General features: G+C 42.1%; 1 protein-coding gene across 1 annotated transcript in view; it reads left to right on the forward strand.

Annotated features, from left to right (window-relative positions):
- The window catches only part of LOC122789044, a 3,657,207-nt gene that overhangs the window by 476,713 nt on the left and 3,154,094 nt on the right, over positions 1 to 26,400 (forward strand). The window lies entirely within an intron of this gene.

Below are 26,400 nucleotides of genomic sequence, written 5' to 3' on the forward strand. Positions count from 1 at the left end.
TTACTAGCAAATATAATAAGGTCAGAGAAGTGAAACAGTGATACTCTAATCATCCACCAAAGACTAAAATAAGACTGCTTTTTTTTTTGGTGGGGGGGGGGGGGGGTGTCAAACAACACATTTTTGGCATAATTAATTTACTTGTCATACAGGCAAAGAACTCTTGATGATCGTCTCAACTAAGGGATATACATTGTTTCATTATACACCCTATTAAGACATACAAGACCAGAAATGTTATTACTTTATTTTGTTTTTCTTGCCCAGGAAAGTCTGATTAGGCAGCATATAGCTCCTTTTCAGCAGAGGTCTAGAGAAAAAAACTCCACAGTACATATCGTGCATGCATATAATGGCAGCTGTCCTGGAGAAGAGCACCAGAAAATGAATGTGACACTGGGGTAGCTAGTCACTGAATGACCACTCATCCCACACATGAGCCAACACTTCATGGCTGACTCGGTCAGGTGGGAATTACCTAAATTACCATTACATGATGGCTTACTCTACTACAGCCCACCATGAAATCTGTAATTGGTATGGCTGTGGCTATTAAGCAGGAATTTTTATGGGCAAGCAGTGAAATTAATAAATCCTATGTATATTGTGCACAAGTCTGTGTACATGGATATTCTGCAACTACACAAAAACCACAATCAGAAAAACATAACATGCATACAGATGAGATATACATTTCTAAAGCAGTCAAAATGATGGAAGCAGTTCACTCAGAAATAATGTGTGTGCGTACACTTTACAAATAACCACAGTCCAGAAAGGTGTTAATACACTATTCACATGAGATAACATAAAAGGAAGATATATAGAGCCAAGTCAAACTTCTTTTTCATAGGTACCTCTTTTCCTACTAAGGCTACAGCCAGGAAGATCATTAAGATTATGTGGAGGATTCTAATGATTTTCCATTTAAGCATATTTTCAACACATATCCTAAGTGAACATTACAATCACCTATCCAGTCATACACACTGATTTTAATAGATTGCTAGGATAGTATTCTGGTTAATATGTAAGAGCATATTCAAAAAATTGTGTATATATATATATATATATATATATATATATATATATATATATATATATATATATGTATATACATACTCAACCATGTTTTCCATTTCATATCCTCACTGGTGAGGTCAGGTCACAAAGCTAGCTCATTCAACCTAAAAATCAACTTGAAAAAACCCAGCTAAACCTTTTATAGTTAGAAACTATTCTAAGGCAAATTGTGGGGTTGGAGAGTGTTATAATAGTGAAGGTGTTTATCTCATAAACACAAGGTACAGGGTTTGATTCTTACATTTGGAAGGGAAATTGACTAGGCTTAAAATGGCAGCTTTCCAAGTAATTGCCTATGAACCTATGAAACTACATCATATTAAGCAACACTTTGTCAAAATTTAATACCCCACCCAACCCAGAGTTCACAACAGCCTATGCAGAATTATTCAGACACACTGTACAAACATGTAAATGGCTACAAAGAGGCTGCTATACCTACCAGAACTAAGACCAAAACAAACCCCAAAAAGAAACCACACTGGTGGAATCCTAACCTTGACACAGTTTCTAAAAAAAGGAAAAATTCATGACAAAAGTCAGAAAGGAAAGATCATAATGACAATTGTCGTTTTTGCATTTAGTTACTTGTAACACATTGCACTCAAGTTACCTGGCACTTGCTCACTAAAGCAATTATATAAGTCAGCACTAAAAATTAAAAGCACTACACCCTCACTCCCCACTGGCCCTTGTTTTCAATTAAGGATTTCCCAATATTATTCTAGCATGTCCAAAGGTCAGTTGTCAATCTCCTCTCCGGTCCAGCTGGTGAATCTGGGAATCTTGAGGCAATGTTATAACTGCCTCATGTACACAGACAACCCTCTCCTCCTCCCACATAACACAAATACTTGCAGAGATGCAGCTATTTAGCCAAACTGGAGGCTGAGCTCTCTCAACTCAGGACTGGCAAGACCAGACAGGAGGAGAAGGCAACTACACACACCACAAAACCAGCCTCACATAATGCTACCACTCCACTGAATCAAACACATAAACACACAAAGACATACTCGGAGGCTCTGAGTAAAATTTACCTAAACAGCAGAGGCCTCCAAAGCAGACACCCAAACAACTGCTACCTCAAGACACCCCACAAGCAACACATAAACCACAAAAGCAGTGTGCAAAGCAGTCACAGCCCTTAAGGCCAAATACAACACCAAACATACTTGTCATAGGTGACTCCATAGTCAGACACACTGACGTCCCACTCACCAGGCTGAACAAGGAGAGGGTCACAGTAAGCTGCCTATCGGGCGCTAGAATCCGCCACATAACACAAGCACTCGGGTCACTCCATGGCAAGTACAAATATGACACAGTCATTGTGCATGCTGATGTGAACGACCTGAGATGTACCTCCCTGGACTACATGAAAAGAGACATAGAGGAGCTCTCTGATTATGTAGCCCAGGCAGGTATGACCCTAACCCTGAGCAGTATCCTTCCTTCACCAAGAATGATGCCACAATATAGAGACAAGATGATCAGCTTTAACAATTGGCTTAATGTCTGGTGTCATTCAAAGGGGATCCAGTGTCTGTCTGCCTGGGATGACATGCTTGACAAGCCACGCTGCTTCGCAAGGGACGGCTTGCACCTGTCACCCTGGGATTCCGGATATTGGCTAAGGCTCTTGCCACCCCATAGTGCCTTTTTAGGCAAGGCTCAAATTCTAAACCTACCACCCTAGAAAACAAAATGGGAAGAAACTGAGGGTAATGCTGCTCAATGCCAGAAGTCTAAATCTCAAAATGCACGCACTCGAGGCCCTTCTCAGTATGGAGAACATCGATGTCTGTGCTGTAACTGAAACCTGGTTCAAGGCTCCTGAGAGCACCCCGGCACTATTAGGTTTTACCTCATATCATGCGTTCCGGCCCCAAAACCCGGACCACACCACAAAAGGAGGGGGTGTATCCATATTCATAAAGGATACTCACACCTCCAGGTTGGTGGCAACGCACAAAGCTTTGGAAACCATCCAGGTGCAACTAACCATAGGCAAAACTGCTCTACAAATTGTAGCATGCTACAGGCCACCCTCTCAAACTCAGGAACCCCACACAGCCTTCCTGAAGACACTGGAGGGTATAAATGTATCTCCAAACACCATCATATTGGGTGACTTCAACTACCGAATATAGACTGGGAACATTATTCAAGCCCTAACTTTCTAGCCCAACGGTTCCTGGAGTTCATAAATTCAAATGCCATGGAACAGCTAGTCACTGTTCCCACGAGAGGAGAAAATATACTAGATCTCATTGTCACAAACATGGGGACAAAATGCTCCACACCGGAAGTATATCCCTCATTGGTGAGATCTGATCATAAACTAATCTCACTGGAAATCCACATCCGCCCCCAGCCCAAGCAAAAAGACCATAGTGAAGAACTTCTCTAAAGCAAACTTCACACTACTCAAGACTGGTGTGGTATCCTTCAAGGCCCCTGAGCCAGAGGAAACCACAACCCAAGCTGCGGAAGCCCTTACAAATGCCTTCTATGAACACCTCCAGGACTGCATGGATCAGGCAATCCCAAATAAAACCAAGACTCTTTCCACAAAGGGCAAACGTCCAGTCTGGTGGACCCCAGCCATTACCAAACTTTACAATAAGAGGAGAAAGCTATTACATGATAGAACAAAATCCATAAAAGGGAAGTCACCCCTGATCATTATTAGTAAAAAAATACGAGCACTCATAAAATCAGCTAAGGCCAATTTTGAGAGAAAAATTGCCATGGATTCAAAGGACAATCATAAGGCCTTTTTCAGCTATGTTAGGAACCTGGGTGGAAACTCCCAGATATGCTCAGAATTAGTCCAAAATGATACAAAAATCACTGAACCCACAGACATTGCCAACATACTGGCAGACAGGTTCAGTGCAAACTTCACCCCCTCTCCCCCCCTAAAGGAGAGATAACTATCCCAGCCGAGTGTAGCCTCCCGGACATCTCAAATGCGCAGGTGAAAGCTGCTCTCTCTAAAGCTAAAAACACAGCATCAATGGGACCGGATGGTGTCCCCGGCTGTGTGCTACGAGCTAAATGAGGAATTAAACCCGCACATAAGGCAGCTGTTTAATCTCAGCCTTACCACAGGATACGTGCCCAAGGAGTGGCGTGGCAACTGTGGTCCCACTCCACAAAGGCGGTGCCTCTACGGACCCTGGTAATTACGCCCATAAGCTTAACAAGTCTAGTCTGCAAAGCTATGGAGAGGATCATAATGGAGCTCATAAACAAAGATATAGGGACTTGCAGACATTGGACCCGACCCAGTTTGGCTTTGTCAAGGGAAGATCATGCCTTTTGAACTTGGTTGACTTCTTGAAACAGTCACCAAGGCCATTGATGAGGAAAGGCAGTCCATACAGCCTACCTTGACCTTGCAAAGGCTTTCGACACAATACCCCACTCTGGTATTGTAGAAAAACTTACCAGCTTAAATGTAAACCCATATGTCACAAGATGGGTTGCAAACTGGCTTAAGGACAGAACCCACAGGGTTAGAGTTGCTGGCGCTGTGTCAGACTCCAAGCCGGTCACAAGTGGTGTCCCACAGGGCTCGGTCCTTGGCCCCTATTGTTTGGCATCTACTTCTCAGAAGTACAGGCCAACATGGGAGGACTTTGGCTGACAAAGTTTGCAGACGACTGCAAACTGGGCCATAGTGGAAAGTGCATCGGACACAGATATCCTTCAGAAGGGACTCACGGAAACAGATAGCTGGTGCCAGAGCCATGGCCTGAAGTTAAACGCCAAAAATGTATAGTCATACCCTTCGGGAAAAACAAGGTAACCCCAAGCTACCATATAGGTGGCAATCCACTAAGCACAGAAGAGGTTATCAGGGACCTGGGGACCCAGGTTGACAGTGGCCTTTCTTTTGACACTCACATTGCTAAAGTGGTTAGAAAGACCTTCTACATTGCCCACCTGATCATGAAGGGATTCACATCCAGATCTAGTGAGGTCATTGTTCCCCTGTACTCTTCACTTATCAGACCAATGATCGAGTACAATGCCCCATTCGGGATGTATCTCACCCGACATCTGCAGCAATTGGAGAGACCCCAAAAGTTCCTCACCAAAAGGATAAAGGACTCCAAAATCTGTCATATGCTGCCAGATTGAAGAAACTCCAGCTCTATACAGTCGCATACCGTCTGCTCAGAGGTGACATGTGCCTGACATACAAGGCCATGTCCAACCCGGAATTAATGGACATGCTCCACCTCAAAAAATCCAAATCCACCAAAACCACTAGAGCAAGCGACTTAAACCTTAGCACGGATATAAATAGGACGTGCTGGAGGGATAGATTTATCACTCAGAGACTCCCTATGCTGTGGAATAAAATCCCGGTCCATGTGAGGCAGAGCACCTCGCTGACTCTGTTCAAGAGAAATCTAGACCTGTGGATGGGAGATCGTAGGTTTACCCCAGGAATCATCTCTGTGTCACTGCTGGACAGAGGCACAACAAACTAATGGGCACAGTATTTTTTCATATAAGGGGTGGCGTAAGCCACAATAATTTGGGCTAGGCTTATAAATGCCTTAGGGCAGATAGCCTAGTATAAACCTATGAACCTATGAACCTAAGAGCTCAGTAATAAAACTAAACTAAACAGGAAATTAACATGGCTAATTAAATCCAACAAGGCCGTTTGCAAGGTCAAAATAACTTCTCAGGCTAAAATGAAGACCACAAGGCCTTCTATGGCTATTTCAAATACCTCAAAAGTATCAAGCAAGATTGTGCAGAACTGGTAGTAAATGGTACCACCTTCACTAAGCAGAGTGACAAAGCATATCTTCTGGTTGACAGGTTCAGGTCAAAGATTACCCCACACACACACCACCTCACCACACATTGTGAAATCCATACCAGCATAACCCCCAACTGTCAGCAGGGAGCAGGTCATAGCAATACTCAGGAAGACTAAAAACACAGCCTCAATGGGGCCTGACAGTATCCCGGGTTGCCTCTTAAATAACCTGAAACATGACCTATCAGGACCACCTGAGCCACTTTTCAACTACAGCTTCGAAATAGGCAGTGTACCAAGCAAATGAAGGAAAACAACAATTATCCCCCTTCACAAGGGTGGACCATCAGTGGACCCCAAAAACTACAAATTCATTAGTCTGACTAGTCTAATATGCAAAGGCATGGAATGAATTATCATGGAAATGATCAACAAAGACACTGGCAACCTAATGACACTGGACCCATCCCATTTTGGTTTTGTCAAAGGAAGGTCATGCCTACTTAACTGGGTAGACTTCTCTGAGAAGATAAACAAGGCAAACGATGAAGGGAAAAATGCTACATATTGCCTACCTAGACCTGGCTAAGGAGTTTGATATCATATTCTGTTCAGGTATTGTGGGGAAACTCACCAAACTAGGATAAATCCCTACACAGCTCACTAGATTGCCAGTTGGCTCACAGATATGACCCAAGAAGTAAGAATTGGTGAGACCACCTCCACCAAGAGGAGGTCATCAGTGGAGTACCACAGGGCTGTGTGCAGGGCCCACTCATGTTTGGCATTTACTTTTCAGAAGTTAAGATTAATGCCAAGTGCATCTGGCTCACCAAGTTCACAAACAACTGCAAATCGGGAGTGGTCATAAATTCCTTTCCTTGACACTAACGTCCTGCAAGAGGGTCTAACACAGACAACTGTCTGGTGCCACAGATTAAAACTCGCAAAGAAATGGATTAATAGTGCCATTTGGGAAAACATCTATGCATGCAAATTACTCCATTGATAATTTGTCCAAAATGTAGAATACCCATTCACAAGGCAGCATATTCAGGGGATGTAAAAAAAATCAATAAAAAGGTTATGACACAAACAAAACTCCTAGGTGTTTAGGTGCACAAAACCTAAGAAGCCTGTATAGAAATAAGCAATTCCTAACCAATAGTATTAAGGCAGCCACTGCCAGAACTCATCGTCTCTCTACACTCTATGCTTAACCCATACTCACTTATCTGAAGAAAACTGGCCTAGGAAAACTTGAAATATGTTATAACAAAATAGCAAAATTTGTCACAGGGACTTCATACAGATCACATGGGGTAGCCACATTCTTTGATTTCCTGTCCTTGCCTATTTAAGTGGTACAGTGTGAAATATTTTCTGCTTAAAAACCTCAGCTTTGGCCGGCTAAGAACTTGTTGTATTCAACTGGACGTATAAGAGAATTTAAGTACCTTTATCTGCACTTTCTTTTTCAAAAAAATACAGTATTTAAATTGATTTTAACTGTGTGGAAGAAATATTAACTGAACTGGAAGTTTTGACTCTGCTCTTCAGTTAGTCCCACGCACCCTCCCTGTTTTTGTTTTGGTGTTAATCTTAGTGGCCTTGCAACTGCCCGCCCCTCTTGTAAATTTGTGTTTGGATACTCCTTCTGGGCCCATCTCATTTGCTCACTCAACTGAGTGCAGTGAGATCATATTCTGATTTCAGGCACTCCTACTGTGTAGAAAGAGAGCATCTGGGAAACAGAAAAAAAAAAAAAAAAAAAAAATTTAAGCGTTTCCTGCCTTTCCTGTTAAGTGGTATAAACTATTTGTAGGCTTCTGAGCCCCCAAGCCCTTCTGTGTTGGAGGGAAGCCTTCTAGCTTAGTTTTTTTTTTCTTATAACTAGCCAGTTTTCTAGTTTCAGCACTCAGATCTGTTTCTTTGATCTCAGCAGTTGTTCAGAAAAAAAAAAAATTCATCTGCTTTTACTGTACTTGTGTTTCTACCTACTTTTTTACTTTTGCATCATCTTAAAAGTACTCAATTGTATTTATTACTGCTTGGTGTAACTCATTCTAAGCCTTTTGGTTTAAACACTTGGGCTTCGGACCAGTTGTTTTGCACTGAGAGGGTTTGTGGTCTGCACTGTAGTGGCAGAACAGGTAGCTTACATCCTTCTAGGTTGGGAACTGCTGATTGAGGGCTCAGTGTCTGTTATTCTAAAAGTGTATTAATTCTGGTTTAAGCACTTGGGCTTTCAGGCCAGTTATTTTACATTAAGAGGGTTCGTGGTCTGCACTCTTGTGGGAGGAGAGGCTGGACTCTGCCCTTCTGAGCTGGGAATTTCTGGTTAAAGGCTTATAGTGCATGCATATCTGAACTGCTTCTTACTGAAGTTGGTGCACCTTGTTTGCAGTGGCATAGACTGGATTCGGGCCTGCTGGATCTTAGCTTTGTTTGTGTAACTTGAGCACTAATCCAGGCATTCTCTAAAGTATTCAATTGTATTTATTACTGCTTGGTAGTAACTTGATTAAAGTGTAGCTATCATTCTAAGTCTTTTGGATTAAGCACTTGGGCTTCAGACCAGTTGTTTTACATTAGGAAGGTTTGTGGCATGCACTGTGGTGGCAGGACAGGTAGCTTTCATCCTTCTAAGTTGGGAACTGCTGATTGAGAGCCCAGTGTCTGTTATTCTTAAAGTGTATTAGTTCTGGTTTAAGCACTTGAGCTTCAGGCCAGTTATTTTACATTAAGAAGGTTCGTGGTCTGCACTCTTGTGGGAGAAGAGGCTGGACTCTGCCCTTCTGAGCTGGGAATTTCTGGTTAAAGGTTTATAGTGCCTGAATATTTGAACTGTATCTTACTGAAATTGGTACACCTTGTTTGCTGTAGCATAGACTAGATCCAGGCCTGCTGAATCTAGCTTTGTTTATATGCTTGTTGTTTGTTTGCTTGTTATTTCCCTGGAACGCTAATTCCACCTAATACGTGGCTTCTCAGCGCTTCTGTGGATCACTAGTGATATCTGCATTGCTTACTGTACTTATGTCCTTGTTTCACTTGAAAGAAAGTTACTGTTTGTCGTTTTTGCATTTAAGTTACCTGGCACTTGCTCACTTAAGCAATTATATAAGTCAGCACTAAAAATTAAAAGCACTACACCCTCACTCCCCACTGGCCCTTGTTTTCAATTATTAAGGAATTCCCAATATTATTCTAGCATGTCCAAAGGTCAGTTGTCAATCTCCTCTCTGGTCCAGCCTGTGAATCTGGGAATCTTGAGGCAATGTTACAACTGCCTCATGTACACAGACAACCCTCTCCTCCTCCCAACAAATTCCAACCCATGTGAGAGATGCAACCATATAGCCAAACTGGAGGCTAAGCTCTCTCAACTCAGTACTGGCATAACCAGTCAGGAGGAGAAGGAAACCACACTCACTACAATTCCAGTCTCACATAGACCTACCACGACAGCAAACCAAACACATAATCACACAAAAACATACTCGGAGGCTCTAAATAAAGATCTGCCTAAGCAGCAGAGACCTCCAAAGCAGACACCCAAGCAACTGCTACCCCAAAACAAAACACGTGCAACACATATCTCACAAAGCCAGTGTGCCGAACAGTCACAGTCCTTAAGACTAAACAACAAACCTGATACACTTGTAATAGGTGACTCTATCGTCAGGCACACTGACGTCCCGCTCACCAGGCTGAACAAGGAGAAGGTCACGGTGAGCAGCCTGTCGGGCGCTAGGATCCGCCACATAACACAAGCACTCAGGTCAATCCAAGGCAAGTACAAATATGACTCCGTCATTGTCCATGCTGGTGTGAATGACCTGAGACATACCTCCCTGGACTACATGAAAAGAGACATAAAGGAGCTCTCTGAGCATGTAGCCCAGGCCGGTATGACCATGACCTTGAGTAGCATCTTACCCTCACCAAGAATGATGCCACAATATGAAGACAAGATGATCAATTTCAACAATTGGCTTAAGTACTGGTGTTATTCAAAGGGGATCCAATGCCTGTCAGCTTGGGATGATATGCTCGACAAGCCACGATGCTTTGCTAGGGATGGCTTGCACCTGTCACCCCTGGGCTTTCGGATATTGGCAAAGGCTCTTGCTACCCCCACAGTGCCTTTTTTAGGCAAGGCTCAAAAGACAAACCCACCTCCATAGGTATCACAAGGGATAAGAAACTAAGAGTAATGCTACTCAACGCCAGAAGTCTAAACCTCAAGATGCATGCACTTGAAACTCTCCTTAGCATGGAGAACATCGATATCTGTGCAGTAACAGAATCCTGGTTCAGGGCTCCCGAGAGCACCCCAGCACTACCAGGTTATACCTCATACCATGCTTTTCGGCCCCAAAACTTGGATCGAACCACAAAAGGAGGGGGAGTATCGATATTCATCAAAGATACCCACACCTCCAGGTTGGTGGCAAAGCACGAAGCATCATAGACTATCCATGTGCAACTAACAGTGGGTAAAACTGCCTTCCAGTTTATAGCCTGCTACAGACCACCCTCCCAAACCCAGGAACCCCACTCGGCCTTCCTGAGAATACTGGAAAATATGAAGGTCTCTCCAAACACCATTATATCGGGCGACTTCAACTACCCAAACATAGACTGGGAGCATTACTCTAGCTCCAACACCCTAGCCCAAAGATTCCTAGAATTTATAAACTCAAATGCTATGGAACAACTTGTTACCACTCCCACAAGAGGGGAAAACATACTGGACCTGATCATCACCAACATGGAGACTCTATGCTCCAGACCAGAAGTGTATCCCTCACTGGTAAGATCAGACCATAAACTAATCTCACTGGATATTCACATCCCGACCCCATCCCCTGCCCAGAAAACCACAGTGAAAAACTTCTCTAAAGCAAATTTCACACTCCTCAAAACTGAGGTGGAATCCTTCAAAGTCCCGGGCCTGTGGAAAATATGTCCCAGACCGCAGAATCCTTTATAAATGCATTCTATGAACACCTTCAGGAATGCATGGATCATGCAATCCCAAATAAAACCAAGACCCAATCCTCCAAAGGCAGACGTCCTGTCTGGTGGACCCCAGCCATAAACAAACTGTACAATAGAAGGAGGAAGCTACTAAATGATAGAGCAAAATCCTAAAAAGGGAAGGCATCACTGATCAGTATTAGCAAAAAACTACGGGCACTCATAAAATTGTCTAAGGCCAGCTTCGAGAGAAAAATTGCACAGGACACTAAGGATAATCACAAGGCTTTCTTTAGTTATATTAGGAACCTGGGTGGTAATTCCCAGATATGCTCAGAATTAGTCCAAAATGACAAAAAATACACTGAACCCACTGACATTGCCAACATCCTAGCTGACAGGTTCAGTGCAAACCCCCACCAAAAGGGCAAATATCTATCCTAGCAGAGTGCTGCCCCCCTGACATCTCAGATGCTCAGGTAAGAGCCGCCCTCTCCAAAGCAAAAAACACAGCATCAATGGGACCAGACGGTGTCCCGGGCTGCATCCTACATGAACTCCAAGAAGAGCTAAACCCAAACATAAAACTACTGTTCAATCTCAGCCTTACTACAGGATATGTGCCCAAAGAGTGGCGCACAGCAACAGTGGTCCCTCTCCATAAAGGTGGTGCCTCAACGGATCCTGGAAACTATCACCCCATAAGCCTGACTAGCTTGGTCTGCAAAGCTATGGAAAGGATCATCATGGACCTCATAAATAAAGATATTGGGGACCTACAGACACTGGATCCTACCCAGTTCGGCTTTGTTAAGGGCAGATCCTGCCTCTTAAACCTGGTTGATTTCTTTGAAACAGTCACCAAGGCCATTGACGAGGGGAAGGTGGTCCACACAGCCTACCTGGACCTCGCAAAAGCCTTTGATACAATACCCCACTTGGGCATTATAGATAAGCTCACCAGCTTAAATATAAACCCCTGTGTCACTAGATGGATTGCAAACTGGCTCAAGGACAGAACCCACATGGTTAGAATTGCTGGAGCCATGTCAGACTCCAAACCAGTTACAAGTGGTGTCCCACAAGTCTCAGTCCTGGGACCTCTCTTGTTCGGTATATATTTCTCAGAGGTACAGGCCAACACGGAAGGACTGTGGCTGACCAAGTTCGCAGATGACTGCAAACTGGGCGCCATAATCGACTCTCCAGCCGACACAAGCATCCTCCAAAAGGGCCTCATAGAAACAGACAACTGGTGCCAGAGCCATGGTCTCAAGCTAAATGCCAAAAAGTGTATAGTCATCCCCTCTGGCAAAAACAAAGTGCCCACAAATTACCACATAGGTAGGTGGTAATCCATTAAGTACAGAAGAAGTAATTAGGGACCTGGGGACCCAAGTTGATAGCAATCTCTCATTTGACAACCACGTGGCCAAAGTAGTTAGAAAAACATTTTATATAGCCCACCTAATCATGAAGGGATTCACATCTAGATCAGGGGAGGACATTGTGCCTCTTTACTCATCCCTCATCAGGCCCATAATTGAGTACAATGCCCCTTTTGGGATGTACCTTACCAGACACCTGCAGCAACTGGAAAGATCCCAAAAGTACCTCACCAAGAGGATCAAAGGGCTCAAACAGATGCCATATGCTGCCCGGTTAAAGAAACTCCAGCTCTACTCAGTGGCATACCGCCTGTTCAGAGGCGATCTGTGCCTGACATATAAAGCCATGTCCAACCCGGAATTAATGGACATGCTGCACCTCAGAAAATCCAAATCCCATCGAGCTACGCGCTCGAGAGACTTGAACCTCAGCACTGAAATAAATAGGACATGCTGGAGGGACAGATTCATAACCCAGAGAGGCTCCCTTCACTCTGGAATAAAATCCCAGTCCAGGTTAGGCAGAGTCCCTCATTGACTCTCTTCAAGAGGAATCTTGATGGGTGGATGGGAGATCGTAGGTTTACCCCGGGTATCACTTCTGTGTCACTGTTAGACAGAGGCACAGTATACTAACCTCGAAAAAGGGCATAGCAAAATAAATTTAAAATGGGTGGCGAAAGCCAAACACATTCTGGCTAGGCTTATAAATGCCCTAGGGCAGATAGCCTAGTATGAACCTATGAACCACATCATTGCCTAGCCCAAAAACAACCCTCTTGGTTAGAATTTCCACATCTCCTATCTTATAATTAGCTGTCAATGGCTTACAAACTACTTAACCAGTCAAAAAATACCAGTTCTTAAAAACCCACTAGAGCCTTATTCTAATCACTGAGTCTTGCTCTTAACTAATAAATCACTATTAAACATAACCTAATTAATGACTACTGCAGGAGCCAAAATCTGGAAATCACTCCCTCAAACTTTAAGATCTACAACTAACGCTGCACACTTCAAAAATCTACTCAAAAAACATTTATCTAATACATGGTTCTGCTCATGCAGCAGTCCTGGTTAAACGATAATATTTGTGACATATCTACCTTCCCAGCATAATGAATATCATATCAGCTATAAGCTACAACTGAGCTTCTGAAGATCCCCTCCCCTATTCCATCTGTCACTGCTATATTCCTCGCATCTCTACGTGTAGAAATAATAGTTCAAGACAGGCTTGGTACTTTAAGATAAAATTCTAAATTTAACTGGCAGACTATAATTTCTTTGATCCCTTTATTACATTACTTGTAACTTTGTACACTGTATCTAGCCAGATAATGTATGTATGCCAGATTCTAGCCAGATTTTGTATGCACATTATCAGTATATTATCTGCTACATTTATGTCTGTGCTATAATGTCATTGTATGTGGAGCTTTTCTTCCTGGGTCTCTACTGAAAATGGTCAACTGCTCAATCAGACTTCCCCAGTAAACAAATGTAAAACAAATAAATAAAAATTCATGCAGCATTACAGTCTACATTACAAATAATGCTCATTGCTGTACTAAAATTTATTTTTAAATGTTTATTTATGGATACAGTGTTATTTATTTATATTGTTTGCTCTCAAAAGGCAAGAAACTAAATATGGGTGGCACTGTGTTTTGAATGCTAGATGCTGAGCTAGTAGCACCAAAGGATCCAGAACTAGTAATCATTAGGTTGTAAATACAATTTTTATTGATGAAGCAGCTGACTACCTAGTATAGATATTTTACAATCTGAATATATATATATATATATATATATATATATATATATATATATGTGTGTGTGTGTGTGTGTGTGTGTGTGTATACATGTATGTAAATATATACATGTGGCTGTGTGCATGCTTGTTACATTTATTTGATCAGCCAAACAAGTAAAGTGTAGTGCCATTTGTGCAAACAGCATTTTGTGAGAGCATCCTTTTGAACAATCTAGTATTTGTTTTTTATGAATCTGAACCTCTATTGCAAAATAAATACAATATGTTGGAGGGTTAAGTATGTATCACAGAGAATACTTAATGTATGGAATCTTTTTCCGCTGAACATAGTGTGCATACTTCTCTTACTCTAGTCAAACAAAATTTGGACAAATGGACTCCACAAATTCAATCCCAGTTTAGCAGCCATGTCCCTCGTGAATTGAGCAACATGTAAATGTCCATTCACATCTTTGCTTTACCTGCCAGTGGGTTGTTTGTATGCAACATGTAAGGTTTAAAATCTGCCATGAGAATATAGGACATGTCTTCTTAAGATCTTGTCATATCATTAGCATACTAAATACCTATGAGCCTGTGTGTGAGTGTTTGTTGGTTAGTGTATACTAACATCCTGGGTCCTACATGAAAGCCAACTGACTATCCAGAGTGTGACATGTGTGGTTATATCTACATCCATGAGTTTAAAACCAAACCACACCACAATGACCACTGGAGAGAAAAACAATACATCATACTACCATCAAACAATTTTATTATGCTTTCGTCAACAGACTTCTTCAGAAGAATTGTGGTGTAAGATGGTAATAGTTAAGGGTGTATAAATGCATACAGTTTTGTAGTTTGATATGGTAATGGTTAGTGGATGAAATTCATAATCTAGGGATCTCCAGATGCAGAAAGGAAAGGCCCTAGAGAGGGGATTTAGTTCACCTGTTAGGGAAAGAGCAGGGGCAGGACTGATTACAAAGGAAGTGTATTTTTTAGGGTGTGTTTGAAGTTGTGAAAGTACTCAATGACAGTAATGTCTGTTGGCAGAGTTCCAGAACTTGGCAGTAGCATGATAATATAGACACTGTCTGGCTCTTTTGTTTGGAATGGTTAGGAGTAGTATGTTTTCAGAGTGGAGGGCTCTGGTAGGGATGTAGGGTTTTAGGACAGATTTGAGGACTGGGCAGCTATCAGGAGTACATTGGATATAAAAAGTGTACACACTCTGTTAAAATGCCAGGTTTTTGTGATATAAAAAATGAGACCACAATAAATCATTTCAAAACTTTTCCCACCTTTAATGTGACCTATACCCTGTACAATTCAATTGAAAAACAAACAAATCTGTTAGAGGAAAAATATAAAAAATAAAAAACATGCAATAGGCTGGTTGCACAAGTCTGCACACCCTTAAACGAATACTTTGTTGAAGCACCTTTTGATTTAATTACAACATTCAGTCTTCTTGGTTAGGAGTCTATCCAGTATAGCACATCGTGACTTGGCAATATTTGCCCACTCTTCCTTGCAAAAGTGCTCCAAATGTGTCAGATTGCTAAGTCATCTCTTGTGCACAGCCCTCTTCAGGTCACCCACAAATTTTCTATTGGATTTAGGTCTGCGGCTCTGGCTGGGTCATATCAAAACTTTAATTTGCTTCTGGTAAAGCCATTCTTTTTTTATTTGGATATATAGTTGGGGGTCATTGTCATGTTGAAAGGTGAAATTCCTCTTCATCTTCAGCTTTCCATCAGGCATCTGAAGGTTTTGGGCCAAAAGTGACTGGTATTTGGAACTGTTCATAATTCTCTCCATGTTGACTAAAACCACATTTTCAGCTGACGAAAAGCAATCCCAAAGCATGATACTGCCACCACCATGCTTCACCATGGGGGTGGTGTTCTTTTGGTGATGTGAAGTGTTGTTTTTGCGCCAAACGTACCTTTTGGAATTGTCGCCAAAAAGTTCAACCTTGGTCTCATCAGATCATAACACATTTTACCACATACTTTTGGGAGACTTGACGTATTATTTTGCAAATTTTAGCCAGGCCTGGATGTTTTTCTGTGTAAGAAAAGGTTGCAACTGTACCCCATAGTCCAGACATAATATGGGAGATTGTTGTCACGTAGTACACAACCAGTACTTGCCAGAAATTCCTGCAGCTCTTTCAGTGTTGCTGTAGGTCTCTTGGCAGCCTCCCTGACCAGTTTTTGTCTTGTGTTTTCATCAATTTTGGAGAGATGTCCAGATCTTTGCAACGTCACTGTTGTCCCATTTTTTCTCCACTTTTTGATGACTGTCTTCACTGTGCTCCATGGTATATCCAATGCTGTGGAAATTTTTTTGTACCCTTCTCCTGACTGACACCTTTTAACAATGAGATCCCTTTGATGCTTTGTAAGCTCTCTGTAAATCGTGGCTTTTTCTGTAGCAGGCAACTGAGTAAATGTCAGGAAAATCCTACTAGGATAGCTGAACTTTACTTGGGGTTAATCAGAGTCTTTAATTGATGGCAGGTGTATAGCCAAGAAGGCTGAATGCTGTAATTAATTCAAAAGGTGCTTCAACAAGTATTAGTTTAAGGGTGTGCACACTTATGCAACCAGCTTATTGTACATTTTTTATTTTTTTATATTTTTCCCCTTATAGATTTGTTTTTTTATCAATTGAATTGTTCAGGTAATATATAGTATTAAAGGTGGGAAAAGTTTTGAAATTATTTATTGTGGTCTCATTGTTTTATATCACAAAAACCTGGCATTTTAACAGGGGTGTGCACACTTTTTATATCCACTGTATATATCATTTTATGCACAGATGATAGCTGAACGAGGTTTAGGTGGTGTGTGAGTTTGAGCCAGTTTAGTTCTTTCAGAGCTAGGCATTGATGAGAATGGGAGGAGTAGCCTGTGGCAAATTTGGCAATTTTATGGTAGTAGGATTGGAACTTGTTTTTTAGCAGAAGATTGTAAATTGGTGTATAAGGGGCTGCATGTAAGAGAGGTGGAACCAAATGGATGTTAGCGACAATTTTTCTGATTGAGTTAATCCAAGAAAGTTTTTTGTCTATAGAGTGCTCCTAGTTTGATGTGTGTGTTTTTAATGCTATTGCAGATGTGGTATTCAAAAGTTAGTTTGTTGTCTGTGGTATATTGTTTGATCACCGAGATGCATTTTTGCAAATGCAGTATCATGGTATTGTGTCAACTGTACTTCCTTTTTGATGGAGACAGAGAAACAGCACATACAAGATTCTGTTCTATAGGTAGGTACTAGGCTATCTGACGAGGGCATTTATAAGCCTAGCCAGAGTGTGTCTGCTTTCGTCACCCCATTGATTAATTAACTGATCCTCTGTCAAGCAGAGCCAAAGAAGTGATCCCAGGGGGTGTATTTTCTGTTACCCATCCACTCGTCAAGGTTTCTCTTGAAGAGTTTTAGTGAGGGGCTCTGCCTGATGTAATTTGGAATTTTGTTCCAAAACATGGGGAGTCTCTGTGACAGGAATCTATCCCACCAGCAAGTTCTATTTATTGTTGTGGCGAGGTTTAGCTCACTAGAGCGCGTGGCTCGTAGTGACTTGGATTTCTTTAGGTGGAGCATGTCCATCAATTCTGAGTTGGACATGACTTTGTAAGTCAGGCAGAGATCACCTCTGAGTAAGCGATATGCCACTGACTACAGCCGGAGTTTTTTCAGTCGGGCTGCATAGGACATATGTTTGAGGCCAGTAATCCTCTTGGTGAGGTACTTTTGTGGTCTTTCCAGCTGTTGGAAGTGTCTTGTGAGGTACATCCCAAATGGGGCATTGTACTCTATGATGGGTTTAATGAGTGACGAGCAGAGGGGCACTATAACCTCTTTATTTCTAGATGCAAACCCTTTAGTAATTAGATGGGCCACATGGAAGGATTTCCTGACTACTTTGGCAATATGATTGTCAAAGGAGAGATTACTATCTACCTGGGGCACCAGATCTCTTATTACCTCTTCTGTATTAAGGGGGCTGCCACCTATGTGGTAATTCATGGGTGTTTTGTTTTTCCCAAATGGGATGACTATGCATTTTTTTGCACTTAGCTTGAGGCCATGACTTTGACACCAGGTGTCCGTCTCAGTAAGGCCGTTTTGGAGGATGTCCATGTCAGCGGAGAGTCAATTATGGCTCCCAGTTAGCAGTCATCGGGGAACTTGGTTAGCCATAGTCCTCCTGTGTTTGCCTGTACTTCTGAGAAGTATTTGCCGAACAGTAGGGGTCCCAGGACCGAGCCTTGCAGGACACCACTTGTGACTGGTTTAGAGTCGGACCTGGAGCCCGCTTTTCTTACCGTGCGAGTTCTGTCTGTAAGCCAGTTGGCAACCCATCTCCTGACGTAGGGGTTTATGTTCAGGCTGGTGAGTTTTTCTGTAATACCTGAGTGGGGAATGGTGTTGAAAGCCTTGGCGAGGTCAAGGTAGGCTGTGTGAACCACCTTTCCCTCGTCTATGGCCTTAGTGACTGTCTTGAAGAAGTCAGCCAGGGTTAGTAGGCGTGATCTGCCCTTAACAAAGCTTAACTGGGTCGGATCAAGTGTTTGGAGGTTCCCAATGTCTTTGTTAATGAGTTCCATGACGATGCGCTCCATAGCCTTGCAGACCAGGCTAGTCAGGCTTATGGGGCGATAGTTACCAGGGTCACTTGTGGCCCCTCATTTGCGGAAAGGAATAACCATTGCTGTGTGCCATTTGCCTCTTGTATTCCTTTGTAACCAGATAGCTTGTCTCACTGTAGGTGGCCATCTGCAGAATTTAGGCTACTTTCAAGACAAGTACTGATTACTTCAGTCTGCTGCTGCTTGCCACCACCTCAGCTACTGTAATGCTGAACAGGATCCATTCTGAATTCTCATTCCCAATCTCTGCTGGTATGTGGGAGGTCTTCTGAACTCATTCCACACAGATGCATCTGCTAAACATTGCCAATATACCCTTTCTGCATGTTGCAGGTTATTTGATCTGTCCAGAAATCACCTCTACCAAGTGCCCAACACAGCACTAAGTGGTGTTTATTTGACAGCTGTGTACCTCTCCTGGGCTGACTGCTGACAGCATATGGCTTCACTTCTAATTAGATATCTAAACAGCCAGTCATCAACTTTTGGACCAAGGTGCTTTGCCACCAAGTACACATATACACATCATTGTGTTTTAACATGTTTTTCATCTTAGAAGCTGCAGACAGACTGTTCACACCAGTCACAGTATACTAGATATACCCATCTCCTCATGTGATACATGAAGTCTTCTTTAGCAATATGGGCAGTATATCTTACATTATAATTCACTGTAGCAATAGGGGCAGTATTTGTTAAATTATAATTCATTGCAGCCTCTGTGTTTGGGAAGATAAAGGATTATAAATAGCTTTTAGGTTCATGTGCAGTAACAGGCATGAGTTTTCCTTTGAACAACTTGACTTTCTGTTATGGTAACCCAGCTATAACCTTCATTCTGCCAGGGAGGCAGGTATTGAATCAGGTAAACATTATCTTCCTCAAATCCATTGTAGTGCAGCTTGCAGGATGAAGAACATGAAGTGACCCAAGCAGTCATGGGGATACAACGAGAAATGGAGTTAGGACCTAAAGCTAACGTATTGTTTTATAATAGGTCACATAGTAATCAAGTCAATTACACTATTTGAGTATAAATATTTTGTGGCACATTTGTTTTCAGTGCTTACTTTCTTCTAGCTTAAACTATGCATTTCCTAGCAGGATCCCTCAAATTTAGGTGACTTTGGAATGTGTTCCACTACTGACTGCCTAATTATTATGCATGCTTTTACTCCAGTAGCAAATGCAGCAAAGGGAATTTTACAATAGGTGTGAAATGAGGTGAAAATGTGTCCATTCATTCTGATGAGGCAGTGAAGAGAGGTGACAATGTGTCCATTCATCTTGATGAGGCAGTGGAGACAGAGCTCTGCTGTGTATGACTGAGAGATTTCCTTGCTATTAGTGCTTTAGCCTGAAAGGATTGCAGTTTCAATATGTAAGACATAGTAAAGAAGACATTATTGGAGGGGCATATTTTCATCTTTGAAAATATGTTTGGTCTCCTTTGAGAAATCACAGTCATAGGGAAAAGTTGGAGTTGAGTTTAGTGTAATCCTTTTATATTACTACTACTTGTCTTATAATTACAATAAATTGAATGTGTTTTAGACCCACTGAAGAATGAATTGGAATAAATACCCTGTTTTATAGTATGACCACTGGGTAGGTCTTTGTGGGGCCATTTCAAAAGCAGATCGCCATCTTTGTAGAATACTGCTGCAACATCACAATGTAATATGACTGCACCAGTCAACTGCTAAATAACATAGGTATGTACAACTTTTATTACTTCTGAGAGACTTTTCTTTGAACTGTGATCAGTCAGACCTATTTTAGACTTCATTCTCATTGAACAGGAAGTCATTCTGAGTTATTATTGTTGTAGAAATTTAGAGTATGTGTGTATATATATATATATATATATATATATATATATATATATATATATATATATATATATATATTATGCAACCAGCTTATTGTACATTTTTTTATTTTTTTATATTTTTCCCCTTATAGATTTGTTTTTTTATCAATTGAATTGTTCAGGTAATATATAGTATTAAAGGTGGGAAAAGTTTTGAAATTATTTATTGTGGTCTCATTGTTTTATATCACAAAAACCTGGCATTTTAACAGGGGTGTGCACACTTTTTATATCCACTGTATATATCATTTTATGCACAGACGATAGCTGAACGAGGTTTAGGTGGTGTGTGAGTTTGAGCCAGTTTAGTTCTTTCAGAGCTAGGCATTGATGAGAATGGGAGGAGTAGCCTGTGGCAAATTTGGCAATTTTATGGTAGTAGGATTGGAACTTGTTTTTTAGCAGAAGATTGTAAATTGGTGTATAAGGGGCTGCATGTAAGAGAGGTGGAACCAAATGGATGTTAGCGACAATTTTTCTGATTGAGTTAATCCAAGAAAGTTTTTTGTCTATAGAGTGCTCCTAGTTTGATGTGTGTGTTTTTAATGCTATTGCAGATGTGGTATTCAAAAGTTAGTTTGTTGTCTGTGGTATATTGTTTGATCACCGAGATGCATTTTTGCAAATGCAGTATCATGGTATTGTGTCAACTGTACTTCCTTTTTGATGGAGACAGAGAAACAGCACATACAAGATTCTGTTCTATAGGTAGGTACTAGGCTATCTGACGAGGGCATTTATAAGCCTAGCCAGAGTGTGTCTGCTTTCGTCACCCCATTGATTAATTAACTGATCCTCTGTCAAGCAGAGCCAAAGAAGTGATCCCAGGGGGTGTATTTTCTGTTACCCATCCACTCGTCAAGGTTTCTCTTGAAGAGTTTTAGTGAGGGGCTCTGCCTGATGTAATTTGGAATTTTGTTCCAAAACATGGGGAGTCTCTGTGACAGGAATCTATCCCACCAGCAAGTTCTATTTATTGTTGTGGCGAGGTTTAGCTCACTAGAGCGCGTGGCTCGTAGTGACTTGGATTTCTTTAGGTGGGGCATGTCCATCAATTCTGAGTTGGACATGACTTTGTAAGTCAGGCAGAGATCACCTCTGAGTAAGCGATATGCCACTGACTACAGCCGGAGTTTTTTCAGTCGGGCTGCATAGGACATATGTTTGAGGCCAGTAATCCTCTTGGTGAGGTACTTTTGTGGTCTTTCCAGCTGTTGGAAGTGTCTTGTGAGGTACATCCCAAATGGGGCATTGTACTCTATGATGGGTTTAATGAGTGACGAGCAGAGGGGCACTATAACCTCTTTATTTCTAGATGCAAACCCTTTAGTAATTAGATGGGCCACATGGAAGGATTTCCTGACTACTTTGGCAATATGATTGTCAAAGGAGAGATTACTATCTACCTGGGGCACCAGATCTCTTATTACCTCTTCTGTATTAAGGGGGCTGCCACCTATGTGGTAATTCATGGGTGTTTTGTTTTTCCCAAATGGGATGACTATGCATTTTTTTGCACTTAGCTTGAGGCCATGACTTTGACACCAGGTGTCCGTCTCAGTAAGGCCGTTTTGGAGGATGTCCATGTCAGCCGGAGAGTCAATTATGGCTCCCAGTTAGCAGTCATCGGGGAACTTGGTTAGCCATAGTCCTCCTGTGTTTGCCTGTACTTCTGAGAAGTATTTGCCGAACAGTAGGGGTCCCAGAACCGAGCCTTGCAGGACACCACTTGTGACTGGTTTAGAGTCGGACCTGGAGCCCGCTTTTCTTACCGTGCGAGTTCTGTCTGTAAGCCAGTTGGCAACCCATCTCCTGACGTAGGGGTTTATGTTCAGGCTGGTGAGTTTTTCTGTAATACCTGAGTGGGGAATGGTGTTGAAAGCCTTGGCGAGGTCAAGGTAGGCTGTGTGAACCACCTTTCCCTCGTCTATGGCCTTAGTGACTGTCTTGAAGAAGTCAACCAGGGTTAGTAGGCGTGATCTGCCCTTAACAAAGCTTAACTGGGTCGGATCAAGTGTTTGGAGGTTCCCAATGTCTTTGTTAATGAGTTCCATGATGATGCGCTCCATAGCCTTGCAGACCAGGCTAGTCAGGCTTATGGGGCGATAGTTACCAGGGTCACTTGTGGCCCCTCATTTGCGGAAAGGAATAACCATTGCTGTGTGCCATTTGCCTCTTGTATTCCTTTGTAACCAGATAGCTTGTCTCACTGTAGGTGGCCATCTGCAGAATTTAGGCTACTTTCAAGACAAGTACTGATTACTTCAGTCTGCTGCTGCTTGCCACCACCTCAGCTACTGTAATGCTGAACAGGATCCATTCTGAATTCTCATTCCCAATCTCTGCTGGTATGTGGGAGGTCTTCTGAACTCATTCCACACAGATGCATCTGCTAAACATTGCCAATATACCCTTTCTGCATGTTGCAGGTTATTTGATCTGTCCAGAAATCACCTCTACCAAGTGCCCAACACAGCACTAAGTGGTGTTTATTTGACAGCTGTGTACCTCTCCTGGGCTGACTGCTGACAGCATATGGCTTCACTTCTAATTAGATATCTAAACAGCCAGTCATCAACTTTTGGACCAAGGTGCTTTGCCACCAAGTACACATATACACATCATTGTGTTTTAACATGTTTTTCATCTTAGAAGCTGCAGACAAACTGTTCACACCAGTCACAGTATACTAGATATACCCATCTCCTCATGTGATACATGAAGTCTTCTTTAGCAATATGGGCAGTATATCTTACATTATAATTCACTGTAGCAATAGGGGCAGTATTTGTTAAATTCTAATTCATTGCAGCCTCTGTGTTTGGGAAGATAAAGGATTATAAATAGCTTTTAGGTTCATGTGCAGTAACAGGCATGAGTTTTCCTTTGAACAACTTGACTTTCTGTTATGGTAACCCAGCTATAACCTTCATTCTGCCAGGGAGGCAGGTATTGAATCAGGTAAACATTATCTTCCTCAAATCCATTGTAGTGCAGCTTGCAGGATGAAGAACATGAAGTGACCCAAGCAGTCACGGGGATACAACGAGAAATGGAGTTAGGACCTAAAGCTAACGTATTGTTTTATAATAGGTCACATAGTAATCAAGTCAATTACACTATTTGAGTATAAATATTTTGTGGCACATTTGTTTTCAGTGCTTACTTTCTTCTAGCTTAAACTATGCATTTCCTAGCAGGATCCCTCAAATTTAGGTGACTTTGGAATGTGTTCCACTACTGACTGCCTAATTATTATGCATGCTTTTACTCCAGTAGCAAATGCAGCAAAGGGAATTTTACAATAGGTGTGAAATGAGGTGAAAATGTGTCCATTCATTCTGATGAGGCAGTGAAGAGAGGTGACAATGTGTCCATTCATCTTGATGAGGCAGTGGAGACAGAGCTCTGCTGTGTATGACTGAGAGATTTCCTTGCTATTAGTGCTTTAGCCTGAAAGGATTGCAGTTTCAATATGTAAGACATAGTAAAGAAGACATTATTGGAGGGGCATATTTTCATCTTTGAAAATATGTTTGGTCTCCTTTGAGAAATCACAGTCATAGGGAAAAGTTGGAGTTGAGTTTAGTGTAATCCTTTTATATTACTACTACTTGTCTTATAATTACAATAAATTGAATGTGTTTTAGACCCACTGGAGAATGAATTGGAATAAATACCCTGTTTTATAGTATGACCACTGGGTAGGTCTTTGAGGGGCCATTTCAAAAGCAGATCGCCATCTTTGTAGAATACTGCTGCAACATCACAATGTAATATGACTGCACCAGTCAACTGCTAAATAACATAGGTATGTACAACTTTTATTACTTCTGAGAGACTTTTCTTTGAACTGTGATCAGTCAGACCTATTTTAGACTTCATTCTCATTGAACAGGAAGTCATTCTGAGTTATTATTGTTGTAGAAATTTAGAGTATGTGTGTGTGTATGTATATATATATATATATATATATATATATATATATATATATATATATATACATACTCACACACCCCAGACACATGTTATTTGAGATTAGTCATGTCTTGTTTTTAGGTAGTGGACATGAACACGGGTGCTGCTAGCTGTAGCTTCCTTAGATGATTCTCTTTTTAACTCCCAACACTCAGACTTGTGAGAGATGCACTTACATAGCCAAATTGGAAGCCACGCACTCTCCAGCCAAGACCAGAATAGCTGGTCAAGACGAGAAAATCAACACTTGCACTACACCACACGGAACACACAGCCCTCCAGAACACACACAAGCACTGTCTTCACATAAAAACACAAACCGCACACCCACCTTTGCGGAGGCTGTCAATAAAAATCTACCCAAACAGCAGAGACCTCCAAGGCAGAAATGCTGTCGACCACCACAACACAACACTAAATCACGAGACACATAACTCTCCTAAACAGTGTGCCACTTAACCAAAGCCCCTAAGGCAAAACAGCACCCCCAACACACTAGCCATACATGACTCAATAGTGAGGCACACTGATGTTCAACTCACTAGGCTGAATAAGGAGAAAGTAACAGTCAGCCGCCTGTAAGGCGCCAGGATCTGCCACATAATGCATGCACTCAGGTCCCTCAACAACAGGTACAAATATGACCCTGTCATTGAACATGTGGGTGTGAATGAAATGAGACGTACCTCCCTGGACTACATGAAAAGAGACATGGAGGAGCTATCGGATTATGTAGCCCAGGCGGGTATGACCCTAGCCCTGAGCAGCATCCTACCATCACCCAGAATGATACAACCGTACAAGCAGAAAATGATTGATTTCAACAATTGGCTAAGTTTCTGGTGTCATTCTAAGGGGATCCAGTATCTGTCTGCCTGGGATGACATGATTGACAGACCTCGATACTTTGCCAGAGATGGTCTGCATCTGTCACCCCTGGGCTTCCAGGTACTGGCCAAGGCTCCTGTCCACCCCTATAGTGCCTTTTTTAGATGGTGTTCCAAAGACAAAATTAACACCGTAACAGCTACAAACAAATACAATCTGAGGGTCATGCTGCTCAATGCTAGAAGTCTAAATCTCAAAATGCACTTGCTCGAAGCACTCCTTAAAAGGAGACCATCAACATTTGTGCCATAACATGTCCCAATCATAAGGCTTTTTTCAGTTATGTTAGAAACCTGGGATGCAACTCCCAGACTTGTTCTGAGTTGATTCTAAACGACAAAAAATACACTGAACCCACAAACATCGCCAATATCCTGGCAGACAGGTTCAGTGCAAACTTCTCCACCCCCTCCCCCCCAAAAGAGCAAATATCTATCCCGGCAGAGGGCTGCCTCCCAAACATCTCAGATGCTCAGGTGAAGGCTGCCCTCTCCAAAGCAAAAAACACTGCTTCCATGGGACCAGATGGCGTCCCAGGTTGCATCCTACATGAACTACAAGAGGAACTAATCCCTCAAATAAAACAGCTATACAATCTCAGCCTCACTACAGGATATGTGCCCACAGAATGGCGTGACAGCAACAGTGGTCCCACTCCACAAAGGTGGAGCATCTACGGACCCTGGAAACTATTGCCCCATAAGCCTGACTAGCTTAGTCTGCAAGGCTATGGAGAGGATCATCATGGAGCTCATAAACAAAGACATTGGGGACCTACAGACACTAGATCCTACCCAGTTCGGCTTTGTCAAGGGCAGATCCTGCCTTTTGAACCTGGTTGACTTCTTTGAAACAGTCACCAAAGCCATAGATGAAGGGAAGGTAGTCCACACAGCCTATCTGGACCTTGCAAAGGCATTTGACACAATACCCCACTCGGGCATCATAGATAAGCTATCCAGCTTAAATATAAACCCCTATGTCACAAGATG

This window comes from Protopterus annectens, chromosome 14.part0 (genome assembly GCF_019279795.1).
Source record: "Protopterus annectens isolate FY-2018-M chromosome 14.part0, PAN1.0, whole genome shotgun sequence".
Lineage (NCBI taxonomy): Eukaryota > Metazoa > Chordata > Ceratodontiformes > Protopteridae > Protopterus > Protopterus annectens.